At 41.4% G+C, this 22690-nt stretch overlaps 1 protein-coding gene across 1 annotated transcript in view; it reads right to left on the reverse strand.

The window, feature by feature from the left end:
• LOC131216958 (CHD3-type chromatin-remodeling factor PICKLE) overlaps positions 1–827 on the reverse strand; it is a 116939-nt gene extending 116112 nt beyond the window's left edge. Inside the window, exon 1 of the mRNA XM_058211603.1 lies at positions 487–827. The gene's annotated coding sequence lies outside the window, so the exon portion shown is untranslated. The remainder of the gene's footprint in view (positions 1–486) is intronic.
• Between the last annotated feature and the right edge of the window lie 21863 nt (positions 828–22690).

Raw genomic sequence — 22690 nt, forward strand, 5'->3', positions numbered from 1 at the left:
ACAACACTAGGCCGATACTGCAATTCAAATTCAAGTATGGGCAGAAAATGCAGAAACGAGCGAGTTGAAGCTCTGTAGGCACGCTTTACTTTTTCCCGCTGCAACCTTGAAAAGTGCGGCAAGAATGTGATTTCAACAATTCCGATAAAACGGAATTGGGCATCTACAAACTACGCAAGAAATCCATATCGACCATCTCAAACTAACGAGAGGCTCTATGTTTCAGGAGTGCAAGTACAGATGGAAGCAGCTGTTTCGATTGCAAATAATTCTATTTCTAGAAGTCTCTAGAATCTTCTCGGTGCCGTTATTTTCGAGATGAGTTATGCCGAAAAAAAAAAACCTAGATTGCAATTTCTCGAAATAAACAAAAGCTAGGGTTTTCTTCAGGTTTTGAGCCTGATGAAATCTAGTTATATAGATTGTATGAAATGAAGAGGAAATTTTTTACATGAAATTCTGAGGGGTTGTAAGGAGAGATCTTACCTTCTTTCTCTTTTTCCTTTTTTCTCGGAGATGAGAGCTTCGCCGCTGAGAGAAAAAAGAGGGGAGAAAACGATGAAAAAGACGGATCGGTTTTACGTCGAGATTATACGATGCTTACGGCCCGAGTTACCGACTCGGGCCAGCTTTTCACGGTGGAGATGCAGCCCACGTGTGATGATCGTGGCTGTTACTTCTGGTGGTCCTCAACGGAGATGGGCCAGAGGAAAGGAGCGAACAGCGCAATCTGACCGGGAGATTGGCTTGCGAATGTCGGAGGTTTGCAGCGAGAAGAGCTTCAGTTTCTGGGTGGCTGGGATGATTCGACGAAGGATCTATTTGGTCTGCTGCGCTCATGGCCAACGAGATGAACGGTCTAGAGTTCTCGACCATTGAAAGGATGAGTGGGCCCCACTTTTAGGGATGCTCGGGATCCAGAGCCGAGCACCGCATCCGGTTGAGGGACGGACGCGGTTTTACTGGGAAAGCCTTTCCGTCCAAAGGTTCCTGCCCTGGGATGCCACGTGGGGCCCAACATGATGTTTCTGTAAAATCCACTCCATCCATCCGTTTTTTCGTATCATTTTAGGGCATAATACAAAATATCAGGTGGATACAAAACTCAAGGCGGCCATATGAGAAGGGAAAACTGGAGAAAGAGTTTTCCACCGTTGAAACCTTCCTGGGCTCCGTTTTGATGTTTATATGCCATCGAAACTGTTTATAAGCTCATTCTCAGTGGTATGAAGTGAAAACACAAAACTATTAGCTTTATGTTAAACTCGTGTGGCCATACAAATGTTTAAATGGTGGTTATTAAATATCTAATGTTTTCTCTCGTGTGGCCTGATTGGGTTTTGGATTCATCTAATTTTTAATCGCAAGCCCTAAAATGATCTAAATCAACAAATGAACGGATAGATTTGTCATGAACAAATTGATTGATCCTACATGAGCACCCAACGAGTAACTTCCTGCCAAAGACTTCAACGGCATACCTGAAAAGCCTCTGCAGGAAGTTGCTACGCTGAGATGCTAGGTGGACCACCGTGATTTTCGTGAGAAATCTACGCTGTTCATCCACTTTAAGAGATCGTTTTAGTGCATGAGACCAAAAATTAGGATGATCCAAAGCTCAAATCGGCCACACTGGATGTAAAAGTGGAGATTTAGTGACCATCATTTGAAACATTCATATGGCCACAACGTTTCATATCAGGTTAATTTTTTTTCGTGTTCTCACTTAATCCTAGTGGGAATGACTTTACGAACGGCTTTGATGTCATATAAAAGTCAAGGTAGATGCCTGTAAGGTTTCAACAGTGGAAAACTCTTTCAACGGTTTTTCTTCTCGTATGGCTTACTTGAGTTTTGGATCCACCTATTTTTTTGGTAGAATGACCTAAAATTATCTCTAAAAAAGGATGTAAGGTGTGGATTTCTTTTAAAAAAAACAAAAAAAAAAAAAAAAAAAAAAACAAGGGTGGCCCCACATAGCATCTCCGCGCAGCAGGAAATCCGCTTCCGCACCGCATCAGCGTTTGAGTTTGTTTGCCTGACGAGAAACTTTGGTGCTCTGTCACGATGTGGCAGATGATATGCAAGCACTTGCCAATTTCCTACGTGGCATATAAGAAATTAAAATTCAACCGTTCAAATTGTGTGTCCCAGTTTAAATGCATCGTGAACCAAAAATTAAAACTATTTGATGATCTGACTAGCAGATTGATAGATATTTATTGGACGGTTAAGAATTAAAAATATATATATCCGAATGCTTCTGTTTCAACAACAGGCGAATCAGAGGGTACAATTGTTCGGAACTATAGCTTAGCGAGACTGGATCCACAATTTATCCGGTTTAATTTCAGTCAATATGTACCACGTGTACAATTTCTTAGTACCTGTATATCAAGGGTCGTACACTTCAAGAGTATAAAATAACTGCCTTTTCTTGAATCTAACTGCAAATAGGACAATGAACATTCTCCGACAGAGTACGCTACTTCTTCATTGTCCATCCATTCTCAAAGATGATTTTAAGGCACAAGTCCGAAAAAAAGGTAGATCAAGTGGTCAAGTGAGTCACACCATAAGCACCGGTGACTAGACGAAGTAGTGGCGACAATAAACTTTATTGCTGAAAACCTCTTAGAGCCCGTTATAATGTTTATTTTTCGTCCAACGTGTTTATATGGTTATATAGACCTGGGCCTGTTTGTTTTTCAATTCACGGGGTAAATGCGGGTGTAAATGGGCAATTATAATTTGCCCATGTATTCCGAATCTGTCCTTTGACAGTAACTTGACCGGGTCAATGGGTTGAAACCAACTAAAGGAGAATATTTTCGTGGAGCCCACTGTTGTGTGTATGCTTGACCCATGCTATTTAATCGTTTTTTCTTCTAATTTTAGAGCATGAGTCAAAAAAAAATGAAGCAAATCCAAAGCTTAAGTGGACCACACCAAAATGAAGCAAATCCAAAGCTTAAGTGGACCACACCATATGAAACAGGGGGAATTAAAAACTTGCCATTCATTTCTTCTATGGGGCCATCAGAGGTTTTGGATCAAACTTCTTTTCTCTTTTTTTTTTAGTTTTCCCTTCATAGATGTTTGTATGATATCACGAACCGTTTGGATGGCAGGTATGCATCCATGTGAGTCCTACTCTCATTTTAACCATTAACGTTGGGATTTCATTTCCACCTGTTTCCTGTGGCTTGGTCCACTTGAACCTTGTATCTGCCTCATTTTTTAGGTTCATGCTCTAAAATGAGCACATAGAATAAATAGACAGTGTGGATCATACACATGCATCACAATGTACCTCATAAAATTTACCACCATAATTTCGGTCAATGAACAGAGTGTTGTGCCAAATTTTTCAAAGCGCATTTCTTCCTTTTCAAGTAAACCTAAAAAGTAACAATTATCAATTTACGGCTCATTTATGTTGTATTTAGAAAAAACAAACGGACCCTGGGATGAAGGGAAAACGTAAATATCAGCTTGATCATTAACTTCGGTGCCCAGGGGATTTTCAGTATTACACATTCTATTGCCACTATTTCATGTGGCATGGCTTCTATCCGTCTCGTTCTAGATTACACCCTAAAATAAGCTTTTAAACAAATCCATTACCGGGCTCCCACTGTCATTGTGTAACCGGCTGCTAGCCCTACCTCACTGCCAAAGGCTTGCGACGTCGGTAGAATGTGCCCGTTCACGGTCACTTAAGGATTTTAGGGGAATAAAGGGCATATATCACGAGGGACTCACAGAGACTCGGACAGGACTATCCGTCTCTAGCTCGGTGCTGCTGGGAGTAGTACTTAGCGGACGCACCAAAAACTTACAATGGCCGTATGATCCCAGCCATCTCATTGTGGGTCGTGAAATGGACGGCTAAACTGTGAAAGGTCCGCGGCCCAATCCCACAAGCGAATTTTACTGATTATGGGTGGCTGTGATTTGTATCACATGACGGCACATGGTAGATTTGTGCCTGCATGGACTATAACTGTTGGATCAGGGTCCATGTGGCGATGATCTAAACCGTTTATGTGATGTGACTCAACGTGGACGGGTGATACTTTTGGAATTTTACCAAAAAAATAATAATAATAAGGAATTTATATACATGTATATTTTTCAAGAAGGTTTTCAAAATGCTACTGTGCTTACATGATAACTATCTTCCTACCATCTTATGTTTGTATTTTAAAGGCCGACTGGATGGCCGTGCGGGGAAATGATCGGCTGTTTGAGTGGACCTCACTCTAATGTTTATGTAAAATCAACCCCAATCATCAGGTGCCTAACCTTATGTTAGGCTAAGGGCTCAAAAATCTCCAATTCAAATAAAAATGCATTATTGAAAACAGTGTACAGGTTAACAGTTGCCCTCCAAAATGTTTTCCTAATTATGGCTTATTGTTGATGTCTTGAATCTGTCAGTAGTAGGGGTCTATCGAAGTCATCAACAAACTACTCGATACCATTGATGGATGCTCGATCTCATCGAGAAAATTTTAAAAATCCATGCTGGTACTGGAACGTTTTAGTGTTACTACTCGATGGCATTGAAGGAAGTTTGATACCATCAACAGATCTTCGATGGGGTGTCGATGTCATCAAAGGTCCAATCGAAGATGTGCATAAGTGGGTAAGTTATTTTTTATTTTGATTGTAACATTATATATATCAAGTGTAATCGAATTTTGGGAGGTGTATTAGGGCATTCTAAATCATTCCTAAATGTTCAAGGGCATAGCTAAGGCTTGTGAAAAGATATTCGACGCTTGTTCGAATATGTAAGCTACTATCTCTTGTAATTTCTATTTTCATAGTGCATTACTCATCGTTTTGTCGCGTGATTTTTTTCCACAGGAGTTTTTCCATGCAAAATTCATATCATTCTTGTTTCGACTTGGTTGTGCAATTATGTATACTTTACTTAAATTGTCTCTGAGTGCTTCCATGGTTTCCAACAAGCGGTATCAGAGATAACATTGGGAAGCCGATCGAATCTGAAAAGCAAGGTATCAATGGCATTTAACCTGAAGTTCAATGAATAAAAATATTCCAATAAAAATAATTTTGAACTGTGAATAGTTAAGATGAACGATATCCTAGTTCCGCAAGGATCAGACGAAGCTCTCCATAAAAAGCGACTAGAATCTATGACGGAATAAGAATGGAACGAGATGAATAAGAAAGCTATAACCTCAATCCAATTGTGTTTAACGGATGAGATCCTCTATAATGTCATGAGAGGGAAAACTATAGCAAGTATATGGGTGAAATTAAAGAATAACTATGCGAAGAAATTTCTTGAAAATCGCTTGTACTTGAAGCTACAGTTGTTCAATCTGAATATGGTAGAGGGGGCTAACAGTGAAGGCCACATTAGTAACTTCAATAGGTTGATTTACAAATTGTTGAATGTGGAAGAAACGATGAAAGATGAGGATCATGCATGTATACTGATGATTTCTCTCCGAGCTTCGTATGAGTCCTTCAAGGATTATTGGTGCACCGTTAGAACGACCATTAGTGTTGAGACCGTTATCTCAGCTCTCCAGTCGAAGGCGATGAGAAAGAAAAATGGTGACATGGGTGCCTTTATATATGCATTGGTTACGAATGAGAGAAATTTTGAGTGGGACGGTGGATCTTCGCGATTGAGGTTCAAATTCAAGGTCAAGGGCAAAGGCAAGTTGAAGTGCTGAAATTATGGCATGTTGGGGCGCATAAAGAGGATTGTTAGAATCCTAAGTTGAGAAATAAGAAACCATATGGTTCTTCAAAAGAGGCCAACACTGCAGAATCTGATGCTAGTACGAGTGGTTGAGATATACTGTCAGTGTCCAAGGTCGAACACTTATACAATGAATGTAAGAATAAGTGGATTTTAGATATGAGGGTTCCGTATCACATGACCCCTCATTGGAGTTAATTCACCAATTACAGTGAGTGCGATGGTGGCCAGGTGTTTATGGGCCATGATAATGCCTATAAAGTGGTAGGCATTGGATCGGTGTGCATCAAGATATTTGATGGCATAGAGTATATCTTGACGAAAGTGAGACACGTTCCTAATTTGAGGAAGATCTTGATATCTCTTAGAGCACTCGAGGCACTTAGGTACAAATTTCATTGGTTTTAATCGTGTCCTTAAAGTTTCAAATGGGGCACTCATAATCATAAATGTACAAATGAATGAAAACCTTTTACAGGTTGATCGGGAGTACTTCATCGAGTGGATCTACAATGTCTACAACAAATTTCATATATGCACGTATGTGGCATGCACGCTTAGGCCACATGAGCGAGTGGGGGCATAAAGGTACGTTCTAACGTTGTTTAATTCTAATTTTAAAAAAGCATTAATTTTAGTATATGCGAGCATTGTATACATGGTAAATAGTCAAAGTTGTCTTTTAAGTCTGGAAAACATGCTTGTAAAGGGTTCTATATTATGTGCATTCTGATATATGGGGCTCATCGCCCATAGTTTTTTATGGAGGGTTACCATAGTTTGTTACATTCATTGACGATTATTCCACAAAAGTGTGGGTTTATTTTATCATAAATAAATCTAATATTTTCACCAACTTCAAACAATGGAAGACAATGGTGAAAAAACAATCATGACGAAAAAAGTGAAAGTATTAAGGACATATAACGGTGAAAAATTCACTTCTTGGGAATTCAATCGGTATTATAAAGATGAAGGGATTGTGAGGCACAACACAATGTGCCACACGCTAGAGTAAAATGATGTGGATCAAAGAATAAATTGGACTCTCTTGGAGAGGACCCGATGCATGATCAGTAATGCCGGGTTGGACAAGTGTAACGCCCCAAAATTCAAGGGCCGAGTAGGAACTCTGCTCCCGAATTCCCGAGTGTCACGTGTGCACTGATGAGTCACAAGTGCATGTAAATATCAGGTATTAGCAGGCAATGGATAATTAAACTAAGCATGCTTAACATTAAACCAATAAAACAAGATCTGAGTGCTACTAAAGTAAATAAATTCTCCAACATAAATTCAATATCCATAAATAAACTCAGCAATCCATAGTATCGTCATCTAGGGATCCTGTCCCATCCACACGTCACTCCCCAAAATGATTTGAGCTCTGACCCAATCCCACCGCCATCCATCGCGCTAGTAGGGTCCGCCAAACATTTGAAAATACACCCGCTCTTTGTCGTCGTCTACACCGACATCGTCCAACGCGTCCCGCTCCAGGGTACCTACATTTATGCCGGATTCTCTTTGGTGTTTTAGAACACCGACCCAGAGTGAGTGAGTAACTAACTCAGTGGTACCGTTAGCAATAGGCCACACATATTATCATGCATAGAATATATTTAATGAACAGCATACATCATAGAATCCTAAATATTGTTGGTTAATGCAGTGCATGTTTTAATGATATGTTGCATGCCCCTCACTAACTCAAGTGACGACATCTAACGTTCGCAATAACCAACACTCCCTCAGTTGCAACATCAACTATCGAATCGCTATAATAATAATGCAATGTCATGAAACATGTTAGCCCAGTTGGTTAATTAGGTTCATTCGTCCAGCAAGTTGGGGAAACCGGAATACCCTTAGTGGAGTTATTGCCCTACTTTGATCACGCGGCTCAAGAGCCGTAGTCATATGACTCTCGCGATCCTTATCCTTATGTGGGGTCGTCAATCCCGAAATCCTTATGCTCAGATGAAGACAATTGGGACTTAAATGTCCTACTCGCGGTCACTATGGGGAGGTCGTCACCCCACCATAGGCCGACAGCACGGGCACAGTATCTCATACCAACATCTCCAACTCACGAGTCTAAGTGCTCACTAGTCACTGCGAGGAGGCTCGTCACTCCAGCATAAGCTGACAGCACGGGCATAGTGTCCCATACCACCATCCCTGACTCATAAGTCTTGTGGGTCATAAATCATAATTAATAGTGGGTGCAGAGGTCTTAGAGTACTTCGGGTTCATATGGCCGTGTTCAAACAATGTTAACATACAAGGATAGTCGATTTGTGAGCTAATATACCCAGAGAAGCTGAACCATAAATTGATCGGCCTGAGAACGGCGTCTCGTGTAGTCCAACTACGGCCAACGACTCACAGTTCAACTAGTCATGCTAGATTTACTCGTGGGCTGATCCAACGGAAGGTCGCCCAAGTAATTCCAGTTAATCGGCCAATCAATAAGGGGCATATGCACTAATAAACATCATGTATCATCAAATTCTGAGATATATCGCACATGATAAGCATAATTTAAGCAAATTAAGTACCTGGAGAACAAACACCAAACTCTACTAAATTTGTAAGGGTCATGTTCATCACATTCCAACCATTTAACAAGATGGACAGCCATACGCTCATTCACAACAATTCAATTTCACATAACATGAATCATACAAATCAGTCATGTAGTGGGAATTATATGCAATTAATTCAGTAATTTAACAATTTTTCAACATTCATTCTTGCAATGCCCAGTATAAATGACATGCGACAAGAGTCAACAGTAAATCAGCAACACTCGGGGAAATTGAAGGCTTACACCCTAATTAGACAAGTAAATTAGCATTCCACGCATTTGGGGATGTTCGGGCCTAAACCCCATCCCTCATTTTTAGGAAATCCTAGACTTATAGTCACAATCATGCATTCCAGAAGAAATTCCAGCAACATGCAATAGCAATGCACCACACACATTCACTAAATCTACTCTAGGCATGATAATCGGCCACTTAAAGGTAATGGTCCGCATCTATTGTTGACCGAAAGTTGTTGAGACCGTCCTAGCTCCATCGGATCTGCAAGCTCGATGTGTCGGGGCCCTGCATTGCATGGGGTAGAAGGTAAATCACATGCATATAGCTAGAATCAAAAGAAACACGACTTGGAGTCTTATCTTACCTTAGATTGGGCGGAATTTCACTCCAACGGCGATTTGAGTCGACGTTTTCCTGCAATAGGGAGGTGTAGGTGCGGGGATTCCTAAATCTTAAGCACCACAACCAATTACACCCCCAAAATCCCCTTTCTCTTTCCTCCCTTGCTCTCTCTCTCACTCTCTGCTGCTGGAGTTTATGGGAGTGAGAGAGAGAGGGCTGGATATTTATATGTCCAGATTTATTTCAGTTGGCCCCACAGTTTGGCGAATTTCCTCCAATGGCCCTATGTGCCCATTTTTTTTATCATTGGGGCTGTCCTGATGGACCCCTGGCCCATCTGATTCATGGAACACGTGCTCCATGGCCCGATGAAGGGCTGAGCAAAGTTTAATCGTAAATGAATGCAGGGTTTTGCCGCAATGGCCCGATTTGCGATCAATGGTTACCGTCCCTCGATCAACGGTCAGATTTTGTGGGCAAGTGTAGGGAATTATTTTTGGCCTTCAGTGTAAATTTAGAAGAGATCCGACTGCTGAAATGCCCATAATCGCTAGCTCAAGTCACAGGGTCAATTGTTTTTTAAAATCAGCTATTTGTGTTTTGAGTGGGGCGACTTGCAGATTGCAAGTGCTGACTGGAAGACATAAATTGACCATTTCTGGGCATCATTTGAGACTGACGTCTGCCATGGACCTCAAGTCCAGTGATGCCCTAGGCCTCCATGAATTTTTGGAATTTCGATCCTACCCCAAGTGGTGCATGGCTCGCATAGGCAGTTACCAAGGCTATTGGGTTGACCGGTTCTACGGCCCGTGCTCAGCCCGCATGTAGTTGGATTAATACCTCATTAGTGGCTTGATCTGGATTAATTTATGTGAAATCCATTCACACGTGGGATTAATTTATACTGTTCTGCGCTAATTTGCATGTGAGCGCCTCGGGACACTGTTAATATTTGGATGGGGTGTTACAGCAAGGAATTATGGACTAAGGTAATTAACACAACTTGTTACTTGCTAAATCAATCCCCTTCTACGATCATTGAATGTAAGATCCCAGAGGAAGTGTGGAGTAGTCAACAAGTAGACCACTCGAGACTACTTGTATTTGGTTACGAGGCTTACTCTCACATACCATCAGTTGAGAGAGATAAGCTAGACCAAAGGGCTAAAAAGTACATCTTTGTCAGCTATGGTAATGGTGTGAATGGGTAGATGTTATACGGCAGGACCACATAGAAAATGATCCTTAGTCGTGACGTCAAATTCGACGAAGGATCCTTGTTCTATAAGGATGAGCACGAAGAAGCCGAAAGTCATTTATGGATGTTCAATTAGACAGAGATGAGACACGCGCTGATACTAATATGTATACATAGATACAAGAGCAAATGGAGTAGACATCTTGGAGAAAAAATCTACCACGGATTGCAAGTTACTGGCGAGATATAAGAATGACTCAAATGTCGCACTTTCCCTCATTATATATGAGGAGGATCCATCTACTTTTCAAGAAGTTCTTGATGAGCCAGATGCTGAAAAGTGAAAATCAGTCATGAATGGTGAGATAGACTCCTTAAACAAGAAGGGACATGGGAGCAAGTAGAGCTTCCCGTCAGCTGAAAAGCAATCGGGTGCAAGTAGATCTTAAAGAAAAAAAGGGATGGATACATGGCAAGGTTGGTAGCAAAGGGATATATTCATAGAGAAGATGTGGACGGCACCGAGATATTCGTGCCGGTAGTAAAGCTGGCACCTATTAAGTTCGTATTGGCATTGTTTGCCTAATACGATCTTAAGCTAGAATAGATGGATGTGAAGACTACCTTCTTAGGAATTGAAAGAGTAGATACTTGATGTCGAATTGACTGAGCTCGACTGCCCATTTTATGAGTCTCCTCGAAACCTCAGGCTTCTGGAGTACTTGACAGAGGGGTTGATTGGTTGAGACGGTGATTGTCTGGGATTAGAAGTAAGGTCGCAAGTGACAAGATGACACGACCAGGCTAGGGCGAGTTTCTCGATATTTGGGTGCCTTGTCTCATCTAGGATCAAGGCCTTACTGATGTAGTACACTTGTTATTGCTTCCCCTCGTGCTCTAAGATGAGGGCCAAGCTAACCGCTACGGTTGAGATTGCCAAGTAGAGCAGTAGTGGCTCTCCCTGCTCGGGCTTGGAAAATAGTGGAGGTGATCCTAAGTATTGTTTGAGCTACTGGAAGGCTAGCTCGCAGTCCTCGATCTGGGTAGAGCAGTAATGGCTTTACCTTCTATTTTCGTTTCAACTACTGGAAGAAAGGGAGGCACTTGCCAGTGGCTCGAGAGATGAAGCGATTGAGGGCAACAACCCTTCTAGTGAAGCACTGAATTTCCTTCGTCGTTCTGGGCAAGCTCATATCCAGCAGAGTTTGAATCTTATCGGGATTTGCCTCAATCCTTCTCTGGCTGACCAGAAAGCTAAGAAACTTTTTCAAGCCGATGTCGAAAGCGCACTTGCTCGGGTTTAGCTTCATTCGATATTTTCACAAGATTACGAATATATCATCGATGTCGGCAGTATGATCTGTAACTTTGATACTTTTGACGAGTATGTAGTCGACGTAAACCTCCATGGAGTTTTCAATCTACTGAGCAAACATTTTATTGACCAGTTGTTGATATGTGTGGCTCAAGCATTCTTCATCCCAAATGGCATAACTCTATAGCAGTAGAGCCACTTGTCGGCGACAAAGGTCATCTTCTACTTGTCATATGGGTGCATTACGATCTGATCGTAGCTGGAGTACGCATCCATAAAACTAAGGAGCTCATGCCTTGTAGTACTATCGACCAGCTGGTAGATCCTCGAAAGGATGAAGCTATCCTTGGGACAGGCTTTGTTCAGGTCTATGTAATCAACACAGACCCACCATTTTCCATTGGATTTCCTCACCAAGACGATGTCGACAATCAAGTCGGAATAGTAGACCTCCTCAATGAATCTGACTTCTAGGAGTTTACCGACCTCCTCCCAATGATGACATATCGTTCTGGTTCGAATGTTCGTCGCTTTAGTCTCACTGGTCGGTGGTTGGTGTCGACGTTCAACTTATACACCATTACTTCCAGACTGATGTCAGGCATGTCCTAGTGGGACTAAGCGAAAACATCGGTGTTGCGAACAAGTCCATGATCTCATCCCTCTATCCTTGAGCTAATGACGAGTCAACATGTACAATGCAGATTGGGTTAGAATTACTAAGGGTGATGGCTACGAGGTCTTTAACTAGAGATCCTCTTTTGAGCAACTCTTCCCAGGGATTAAGAGAAGTGATGGCCATCGTGCGATGCTACATCCTTAAAGCCGTGGAGTAGCATTGGTAAGCTTCTTGCCGATCTCCTCTGATCTGCCTGATATCGTGTTCGGTCGGAAGCTTCATGGTGAGATGGTATGTTGATACTACTGCTCACATGGCGTTGAGGGACAACCGTCTGAGGATGACATTATAGACGAAAGGACAATCAACTACAAGGAAGTTGATCATCGTCGTCGTCTGGTTTTGTCCCTCTTGCAGTGACCGGAAGTTGTATGGATCCTTCAGAGGCAACTCTCTCCCTTGCGAATTCGAGCAGAGGAGTTTTGATAGGTCGGTGTCGGGACCTTCTAACCCCCATTTTATCGAAGGCGTCACCGAAGAGGATGTCAGCCCAGCTGCTGGTGTCCACCAAAATTCGAAACACTTTGCGGTCGGCTATGCTTATGGCTACCACTAAGGCATCGTCATGGGGATGGTGGACTCCTTTGACATCCTCTTCGGTGAAGGTCAGTTCGTAGGAGATCACATTCTGATCCTTTGGAGGTCTTTAGGTGATGTGGACCTAATGTTCCGAACTGCTATGGCTGATGCTTCAAGCATGAGCTTTGCGTGTTCGGTTTGGGTCTCCTCCTCCCACAAACCCACCGAAGATGGTGCGGATTTCTCCTATAGCCTCGTTGTTGTTATCATCGATGGGCTGCTTATTCTTTTGATCGAACCTTTCTTCCCTCCTACTGACATACTCACGCAGATGTTCATTGCAGATGAGGGCTTCGATCTCATCTTTAAGGTCAAAGCAATCGCTGGTGGAATGACCATGGTCGCGGTGAAAGTGGCAGTACTTCCGTTTATCCTGTTTGTCGGCATCAGTCTTCCTCTAATTCGGCCATTTGAGGAGTCGCTTATCCCAAACTTCCAGGAGGACTTGCTCAGACATAGGGTTAAGGGGCGTGTAAGAGTGAAATCTGCTATCAAGTCGTCTACTTGGAGGTTGACCCGTGGTCAGGTCATCTTCCCTTCTACACTTTTTTCTTGGAGCTAATGCTTGCTCTTCCTTAGGTCGTTTCTCCCTAGTTGAGCTTCCTCCATTCCTTGTGGCTTTCCGCAAGCTGATTAGCTCTTCAGCATTTGAGTACTTTTGGACTCGGTTGAGGAGATCAACCAGTGTCGTCAGGGGATTCTTGTCGAGCGAGAAAAGGAACCTCCCCTCTTTCAGGCTGGCCATCATAGCGGCTAGGGCGATATGGTCTGAGTAGCCCTCCACTTGCATTGCTTCCAAGTTGAAGTGCTTGATATAATCATTTAACAGCTTGTTCTCCTCCTGAAGGATAGTGAGGAGGTGAGTTGTTGGCTTTCGCCTTTCTTTTCCTCCAACGAAGTTGGTAATAAAGACCTTGTTGAGCTATGTGAACAAGCTGACAAACTTTGGTTTTAACTGCCAAAACCACTTCCGAGCTGCTCCTGACAAAGTCAGAGAGAGTGCTTGACACATCACTGTAGTCGAGGCATCGTGAAGCTCCATCCACGCCTTGAAAGATTCTAGATGCTCGGCCGGGTCGGTGGACTCGGAATACGGGGTAATTTATGACATCCTGAATCTACACAAGAGCTGAGATTATATGCTATCGTTGGTGAATGACAACTTAGTTTCGTCCGACATAGCCTCTATCAAGGTTGAAGTGCACGCACGATAAGCTTGTCGTATGTCGTTGATCTGATCCCATAGCTCATTGAGTTTGACTTCCCATGGGTCCTCATTCTCAACCACCGCCTCGGGAGCCTTACCATGCATCTTTTTCTCCAATGCTTGACGTAGGTCGGAGGCAGCCATCACGACAGTTCCCAAGGCATGGGAGGGTTTATAGTTCAGCACCTCATGAGCCTGTTTGTTCCTCTGAGAGCCGGCGGGTGCTTGTGGTAGCGCAGAAACTTCAGTAGTTGCCCAAGCATCAGCCTCCTCAGCCCCCTAGTTGGAAGGAGGATTTTGTCACTCTAGCATCTCCCTTATCTGATCAATGTTATTGGTCAATACTTCAACTTGATGCTTCAAAGAAATAAGCCAACCTCCCCGGTTCCAGGACCGTTGTATTGGACCTACGGGTGCAGAATTAGCCTGAAGTTGGGAGGTTAAATCTCGATGGTCTTCAAATTATTCTGTCAACGCAGGATTGGGTGCAACAATAGTGGTTTGGACTTTCGTTTTGCCTTTCACCATTGTTGGAGCGCTGTAGATAAAGGGAATGACTTTCATGTCGTTCCCACAAACAACGCCAAACTATTGATGCATAAATCTGGAATTCCTCCTTAGACCACTTGATACCTGTAAGAGAAGATAAAGATGAGGACCCTAGTTGCAGCAAGGGACCCTCCAATGCTAAAGTCATATAAGCAATTTGGGTTTAGTATAACATAAGGCTTTTAGGTGTGTTCTCTGCGTTTGGTTGTGTGTACCTTTCACCATTGGAGATGCTCTTAGTTGTAGCTGAAAGGTGCAACGACCTAGATAATAATATTCCTATTTAGTATGTGCATATTGTAGAGGGAATCGTATCTTGAGCATGTCACGGATATCTTCTGAGACCTTCGGCCAAAATCTTGGACAAATTCGTGTCACGGTTATCTTCCGAACGTGTCGTGGTTATCTTCTGAGATCTTCGGCTGATATCTAAGATAGATCCCTTCGATAAGATCTTATTAGTTAGAATTAGAGGAAATATGTAGTAGGAGGCCGAGGTCGAGCATCCAAGGTGGCCTACATAGCCATCCCGAGAAGTAGTTTTATTGACTTGGATTCTTTAGAGAATCATGGTCGAGTTTTCCTAACACTTGGTTAAATCTCGCCGAAAAACAGCAGGTCACTTACCAATGCTTGGCCTAAATAAGCCCACAAATGGTCAATTAAAAGCCTTTAATAAGATTCACTTGATCTTTAAAACGAAGTGTTTGGGCTTCTAATTCGACCCATTTCAATTTGTACATAAATGTGGGGTCCATTAAGGTTGTTCATGTACTCATGGTCATGGATACCATAGGATGGTCTCCAAATTTTGGTACAAGGAACATAAATAGATGATATCACTAAAATCATGAAAATGCCACATTGAAGGTTGATGGGCCTAAACTCCTATTTGATTCCTTTTCTTTTTTTTTACAACGTGATGACAACATATTAGAATAATAAATGCTATTAATGAGTAGGGCTCTATGATTCTACAGATTTGTGCTCATTTGTACATAAAAACTCTATTTCAATATCCCCAAATTTAAGCGGGCCCATCTAACCCACATATCAAATAAATTGGCTAAGCCTTAAATCTCTCAATATTTTCCAATTACCTAGGCCAACTGCCCAAAAAATAGGCCCATCTTTCCATGCATAATATCAGGGTAGGCCCTATTGACCCTAATGACAAAGCCCAAAACAAGCCCTTATCCAAGCCCATCCGCAACTCTCTCATCTTCTTCTCTTTCTTCTATTTATAATTAGGGTTTTATCTAAACCCATTTTCAATTCAGAAGGTGGAGATAAAGAGACGAAGGGAGAGATTATAGGGAGAGGATGAGAGCGGCTGCGCGAGTTGCGATGGTGCGGGCATTGAAAAGGGCTGCACAGGGGCCCGACCCTCGAGGTTGCCGCTCTTGCGACTTCTATGGATAACGGCGACATTGGTGGCCACTGCCATGGCTGGTACGAGTGGCGACCGCCCAAAGAGAATGGCTGACAGAGAGAGCGAGAGCGAGATTTAAATAGGGAGAGAAGGCAGCATAGACTACCGTTGCTCATGATGGCAGTTGCGTCCATGGCTGTAACTGCCGATGGGTATCAAAAGAGAGAGAAGTGAGGGGGGAGGGGGAGATACAAAGATGAGAGAGATATGTAGGGGTTTCTAGTCGCAATTGGCGGTTATTATGGCTGTTGTCATTGCCCACGGTAGCGGTGGCCATGGCTATTGCCACTGCAGGCAACAACAATGATGATGACAACAGCAGGCCAGTCCAATAGCTAGGGTTGCTACTGTAGTTTTCAATAGGCAGTTTGAAAACTCTAGCCCCTTTTTATTTTAAAAAATAGGGTTTCAACAAAATCCTCTCATTTATTAATCTTTTAGGCCATTGCCAAATAATTCCTGATACAAAAATCTCTCTGGCTCAAACTCTCAATTCCTCTCTAAGCTTATATATTAATATTAATATTACTCTTTTTTTTTTTTATTAATCTCAATTCCTCTGAAATTTGAAAATTGATTAAAAAAATAATGTAAATTATTAATCTCTATTTTGTTATTCCCCTTTTATACGTTAATTCAGAGGAATTTTGATATACAAAAATGAGATTAATTAAATAAATGATCGATATATTAAAATAAAAGCATCAATAATAAAAAATAAAATTTTATATTTAATTAATAAATGAGTACTTACCTCAATGCAATTTATCTACTTTAATTGGAGATCCACCGATGAGTCGTTATGATACCACTAAAAGTCAACGTGGAAGAATAGGCCCTGTAGGATCCAACAGTCTACACGATTTAGGACCTTCGAAAAAAGAATATGATAAATGGCGCAAGTCCAACTGTCTGCCTGACCACTATAAGAGTAGATGGGTCTGATCACCCCTTTGATTATATGATAAGGATTATCTCAAATTACGATCTACGACTTGGATCGTCTAAGGGATGGGCCAGATGGACATATAAGGGATAAAATAATTATCTCTCTATTTTCTCTCTAAGCTCTTGTGATTTTCAGATAATTTTCACGAGAGAATCCCTTCGCTTCTATAAAGAAGCCTCATAGAGTTTGGATGAGGCTGGATGTTATCCGGTCTCATCCGATCTCCTTATCCAATCTATATTTAAAGTTGAAGTTCCAATTCAACTTCAAACCACCTAGAGAAAACACGAATTAAAAAATCAGAGGAAAATTCTCGTAGGACCCATCCTCTAGTGATTGCTTACAAGTGAGCCCCACAAGTTCATATCCAACAGTTTCTTTATATTATGGAGTGGAAGATGTTGTCATGGAAAGTGCTGGTGGTGATACTCACGTTCAACTGAAGCCACACGAAGAAGCTAACTTGCCTGAAACTCCAAATGCCCCTACAGTGTCAAGTGGCTCGTATCCCTCATCTATGGGAGAATAATGTGATCAGAGAATTGAAGTTAGAAGTGAAATGCATGAGCAAGATAAAGTGGCCAACGAGGTGAAGAGTGCATTGACTCTTAGAAGGTCCAGGAGGAATATTGTGATGCCCACTCGTTATAGGGATGAAAGTTTTGTAAGTATACATTCATGTTTTCTTGCTAGCTTGATTGATGATAGTGAGCCTTCTTGCTTTAATGAAGCGAAAGGTGTTAAAGAATGGGGTTGTGCCATGGATGAAGAAATGAATGCTTTTATTCAAAATCAAACTCGGGATCTTGTGACTAAGCCCAAGGATGTGAAGCTTACCACATGTAAGTGGGTTTATAAAATAGAACACAAAGCAGATAGAAGAGTGACTGATACAAACAAAGACTTGTTACTCTTAAAGGTATGGGGAGGATTATGAAGAGATGTTTATTCTCGTAGAAAAGATGACTTTGATTCGAGTTGTGATTTCGTTGGCGGCTTGTTATGGGTGGAAGTTACGGGGAGGATTATGAGGAGATGTTTAGTTTCGTAGAAAAGATGACTTTGATTCGAGTTGTGATTTCCTTAGTGGCTTGTTATGGGTGGAAGTTATGGCAACTTAAAGTTAAAAATGCTTTTTTGTATGTTAAATTTGATAAAGACATACATGGAGTAATCAATTAACTATATATTTCATGCATATCTGGAATATGTTTGTAGGCTAAAAAAGGCGCTTCTATAAGCTAAAGCAACCCTCTAGAGCATGTTATAGTAAGATTGTCAAGTACTTACAGTTTTATGGTTACTTTGCCTCAAATTCTAACTCTAGTTTGTTTGTTAAGAAGCATGAAAGTTTGCATGTTATTGTTTTATTTTATGTGGACGACATGATAGTTACCGACAATGAGGATGAAGAAATTGCAAGGCTTTGGGCATAACTTTCCATTCGATTTGAGATGAAAGGCTTGGGCAAGTTTAGTCACTTCCTTGGCTTGGAAATGGGGTCCAAGAAGGATGGTATATTTTTATATTAAAAAGGCTATGCGAAAAATGCATTATGTAGGTTTGGTTTGAACCAAGTAAGTGGTGTTCCACCCCTCTCGATGAGAACATAAAGTTAAGGTGTGAAGAAGGAAAGCTTATTCCGAATCCTCCTCCATATTAGGATGTAGTAGGTAGTCTCATATATTTGACTATTACAAGACCTGGTATTACATTATCAGTTGGACTTGTTAGTTGCTACATGCAAGCTCCTTGTAATCCGCATCTGAATGCAAGTAAGCAAATCTTGAAATATGTGAACTCTTGTCATGACATGGGCCTTCTTGTTTAAGAAAGGAGTTAGACTTGATTTGATCAATTTTTAGTATGCCGATTTTGGTGGTGACTTAGATGATCGTAAGTCTATATCTGGCTATGTACTCTCATGTGACTTGGCGTGTATTTCATGGTGTAGGAAGAAGTAAGATTTGATGTCTCTTTCTATAACCAAAACAGAATACGAGGTTGCTTCTCTTGTTACAAAAGAAGCTACGGTGGTTGATCGATGATGTATCTTTACCAAATCACAAACCAGCAATCATTTATGGTGACAATCAAAGTGCTCTCAAGCTTGCAACAAATTCAACTTGTCATGCAAGAATCAAGCACATTGAAATCAAACATCATTTCATCTGTGAAAAGGTGCTCAATTGATTGATCGAAGATTTGGAAGTGCAGAGCAATAACAGAATTACCAACATCTACACCAAGTCATTCTCCAAAGGCCCATTTGAATCTCTTAGAAGTAAGCGTGATATCATTTATAGAAAATCACTTTGAGGGGGAGCATTAAATATAAAAGTGCATTTTCTAAAATTAGTTTACTTAATTTTAATTAGGATGATTTTTTTAAAATAAAAATGTTAGGGACTTATTTGTCTTTTTACATGACGCAGGGGAGGACATGAGGTCAAGCATCATCTTCCTCAAGAGGATAACTATTCCGAATCCACGAAACTTCTCTAGACTCCTCACAGAGACTTCTCGAATCCATGAGGAAAGAAAGCAAGAAAATAGAAATAAATTCTAATAAATTCGAAATTGATTGATCAATGAAAAAAATGAGTTCACAACCCTTTAAATAGGGATACCAAGCAATGGGAAAGAAATCAGAATCAAACTATGACTAAAACTCCTAGAATTTGTGACTTACTATAAATAGTAAACTTACTCTTTATAGACGGTTGTATTGTCTACTAGTGTACAAGGTTTTTGGCCAAAAATAGTAAGTGTCCTATTTGGCTTCACCATGCTGTTCTCCTAATTTTTCTAAGCTCTTTTCGCGTTGGGCGCAACTCCTAAAGCCTAACAGATGAAGAGTTATAATCAAACCAAAACTTACTATTTATAGTAAAAATGGAATTAAAATAGGGAAACGACTGTCGATCTAGCGGTATTTCGTAAATTTGGCTCGTACAACCTGGCATAGCAGGGTTGTTTGGCTAAAGTAGCTCGTTTTACCCTAAAATCATATATTTCATGTCTGATAACTCATTCCGAATTGCGAGATACGCTTGATTTAATGTCCGACGGTCCGGATCACTTCTGCCGTTGACCGGGCCTTTTTTGATCCATCTTGGCCATGTAACTGTCCGCAACCCTCTCTACAACAGTCTCCTCCACTTCAAAAGAACTCGTCCTCGAGTTCTCGTCTTACTTTGGTTCATGATACTCGGTTAAGTCCGCGACATTGAAAGTCCGTGAGATCGCCATGTCATCTTGAAGATCAACAATGTAAGTGTTGTCATTGATCTTTCGGATGATTGGTACCGGTCCAATCTTCTTATTTTTTAACTTGTTGTACATTCTTGTCAAAAAATTTTCTTTGCATAGATGGACCATTACTTGGTCGCCCACCTCGAACATTTTTTATTGACGATGCTTGTCCGCTTACTTCTTATACTTTTCGTTCGAGACATGTAGCTTGGTATGTACCTCCACATGAATGCCCATGATCCTATCTGCCATATGTTCTGCTACAATACTCATGCCTGAGAGCTTGGACAGAGGGACCGAGTCAAGTGTGTGGCGAGGTACTCGTCCGTAAATAACATGGAATGAGGATTTATCTTTTGAGCGGTTCACTATGTTGTTAAATGCAAACTCTGCTTGAGACAAGGCCAAATTCCACTGATTTGGTTTTTCTCCTGAAATACATCGAAAGAGGTTTCCCAACGTGCGATTCACAACCTCGGTATGCCCGTGAGTCTGTGGGTGGTAGGCATTGCTAAAATGAAGTCGTGTATCGATTCGAGTCCACAAAATTCGTCAAAAGTGGCTAATGAACTTTGTGTCATGATCAGAAGTAATAGTTTTAGGAACCTCGTGTAGCCGCACAACTTCTCTAGAGAATAGATTCGTCATGTGTGTTACATCGATAATCTTCTTGCATGAAACAAAGTGCGCTATCTTGGAGAAACAATTTACTACCACGAATACCGAGTCCATACCGTGTTGTATTCGTGGGAGACTAAGCACAAAGTTCATATATAAATCCTTTTAAGGGCCGTCAGGCATAGGTAACGAGGTGTAGAGACCCGTATTTTGAGATTGTCCCTTGGAGGTCTAACAAATATAACAACGTTGGACTGCCTTTCTCACATCACATACCAATTGCAGCTAGTAATACCACTCTTCTACAAGAGCTCGCATCTTATCTTGCCCAAGGTGTCCACTAAGGCCACCTCCATATAGCTCTTGGATTATCTGTTCCCATAACGAGCTTTTGGGGATGCACAGTTGATTCCTCTTGAAAAGGAACCCGTCTTGCATATGTAAGTCGCCAGAGTGACTTTCTTGGCATTTAACCCATGCGTCCTTAAAGTCGTCGTTGTGGGCATATATGTCCTTGAGGCGCTCGAACCCGACAACCTCATTGCTTATAACGACTCATTGCATCGGCTACTTTGATTTGTTGCCCAAACTTGTGTTTTAGCATGAACATGAATTCCTACAAAAACATGATCCATCTAACATGCACACGGTTAATGTTAGTTTGGTTATTAATGAATTTGAGAACTTGATGGTCTGTTTAAAGTATGAATTCCCTTTGAATCAAATAATGTCACCAATGTCGCAGTGCTTGGATCACTGCGTACAACTTGATCTCATATGTAGACCACTTTTTGCATGCATCCCTAAGTTTCTCACTATAGAAGGCTACCAGCTTACCTTCTTAAGACAAAACTCCCCCAATCCTGACATATAAAGCATCACATTTGACTTCAAACAGTTTGTAGAAGTTGGGAAGTACAAGAACTGGGGTCGTGGATAACCTGCGTTTAATTTTGGCAAAGCTCCTGTCGGCTTCGCCAGCCCACTGAAACTGTCATTTCTTCATGCAATCTGTGATTGGTGACACAATGGTACTGAAATTTTTCACAAACCGACGATAGAATGTCGCTGGTCCACAAAAACTTCGCACTTTGTAAATATTTGTGGGAACTATCCATTCTCTGATTGCCTTCACCTTCTTCTCATCCACCCGAATGCCCATGGATGTCACAACAAAACCCAGAAACAAAAGGTTATTAGTCATAAGCTGCACTTTTTAAAATTGAGATACAGTTTATTTTCAGTGAGCACTTGAAGGACCTTCTTGAGGTGTTCCTTATAGGTGGTTTCATCTTGATTATATATCAAAATATCATCGAAATAAACCACAATGAACCGCCCAATGAAAGGTTTCAGAACTTGGTTCATCAATCTCATGAATGTGCTAGGCGTGTTCGAAAGACCGAAGGGCATGACCATCCATTTATACAATCCTTCCTTAGTCTTAAAGGTCGTATTCCACTCATCACCCAGTCGTATTCGAATCTGATGGTAGCCGCTCCTCAGATATAACTTAGAGAATAATTTCATGCCTTCAAGCATGTCCAACATATCATCCAGCCGTGGTATGGGAAACATGTATTTTTTAGTGATTTTGTTAATGGTCAGGCTGTCGACATACATACACCAACTCTCATCTTTCTTAAGAGTTAATAGAGCAAGTACGGCGCATGGGCTCATGCTTTTTCGGATGAGACCTTTACGGATCAGTTCCTCCATTTGTCCTTGTAGAATTTCGCACTCTTTTGGACTCATTCAATAGTGAGGACGATTAGGTAAACTGAACTCAGGGACAAAGTCGATATAGTGATAGATATCCTACATGTGGGGTAACCCATCGGGAAGGTCATCGGGCCAAATTTCTTTGAATTCATGTATTAAGGCTTTAGTCTTTCGGGGATGATAGTAAGCTCGAGTTCTTCCCCTTTTACAATTAGTGCATAAGCTTATCCCGTTTCTTTGGATTCTTCCACGAAGTCCCGTATAGTTA

The sequence above is a fragment of the Magnolia sinica genome, chromosome 10, assembly GCF_029962835.1.
Source record: "Magnolia sinica isolate HGM2019 chromosome 10, MsV1, whole genome shotgun sequence".
NCBI classification, from domain to species: Eukaryota; Viridiplantae; Streptophyta; class Magnoliopsida; order Magnoliales; family Magnoliaceae; genus Magnolia; species Magnolia sinica.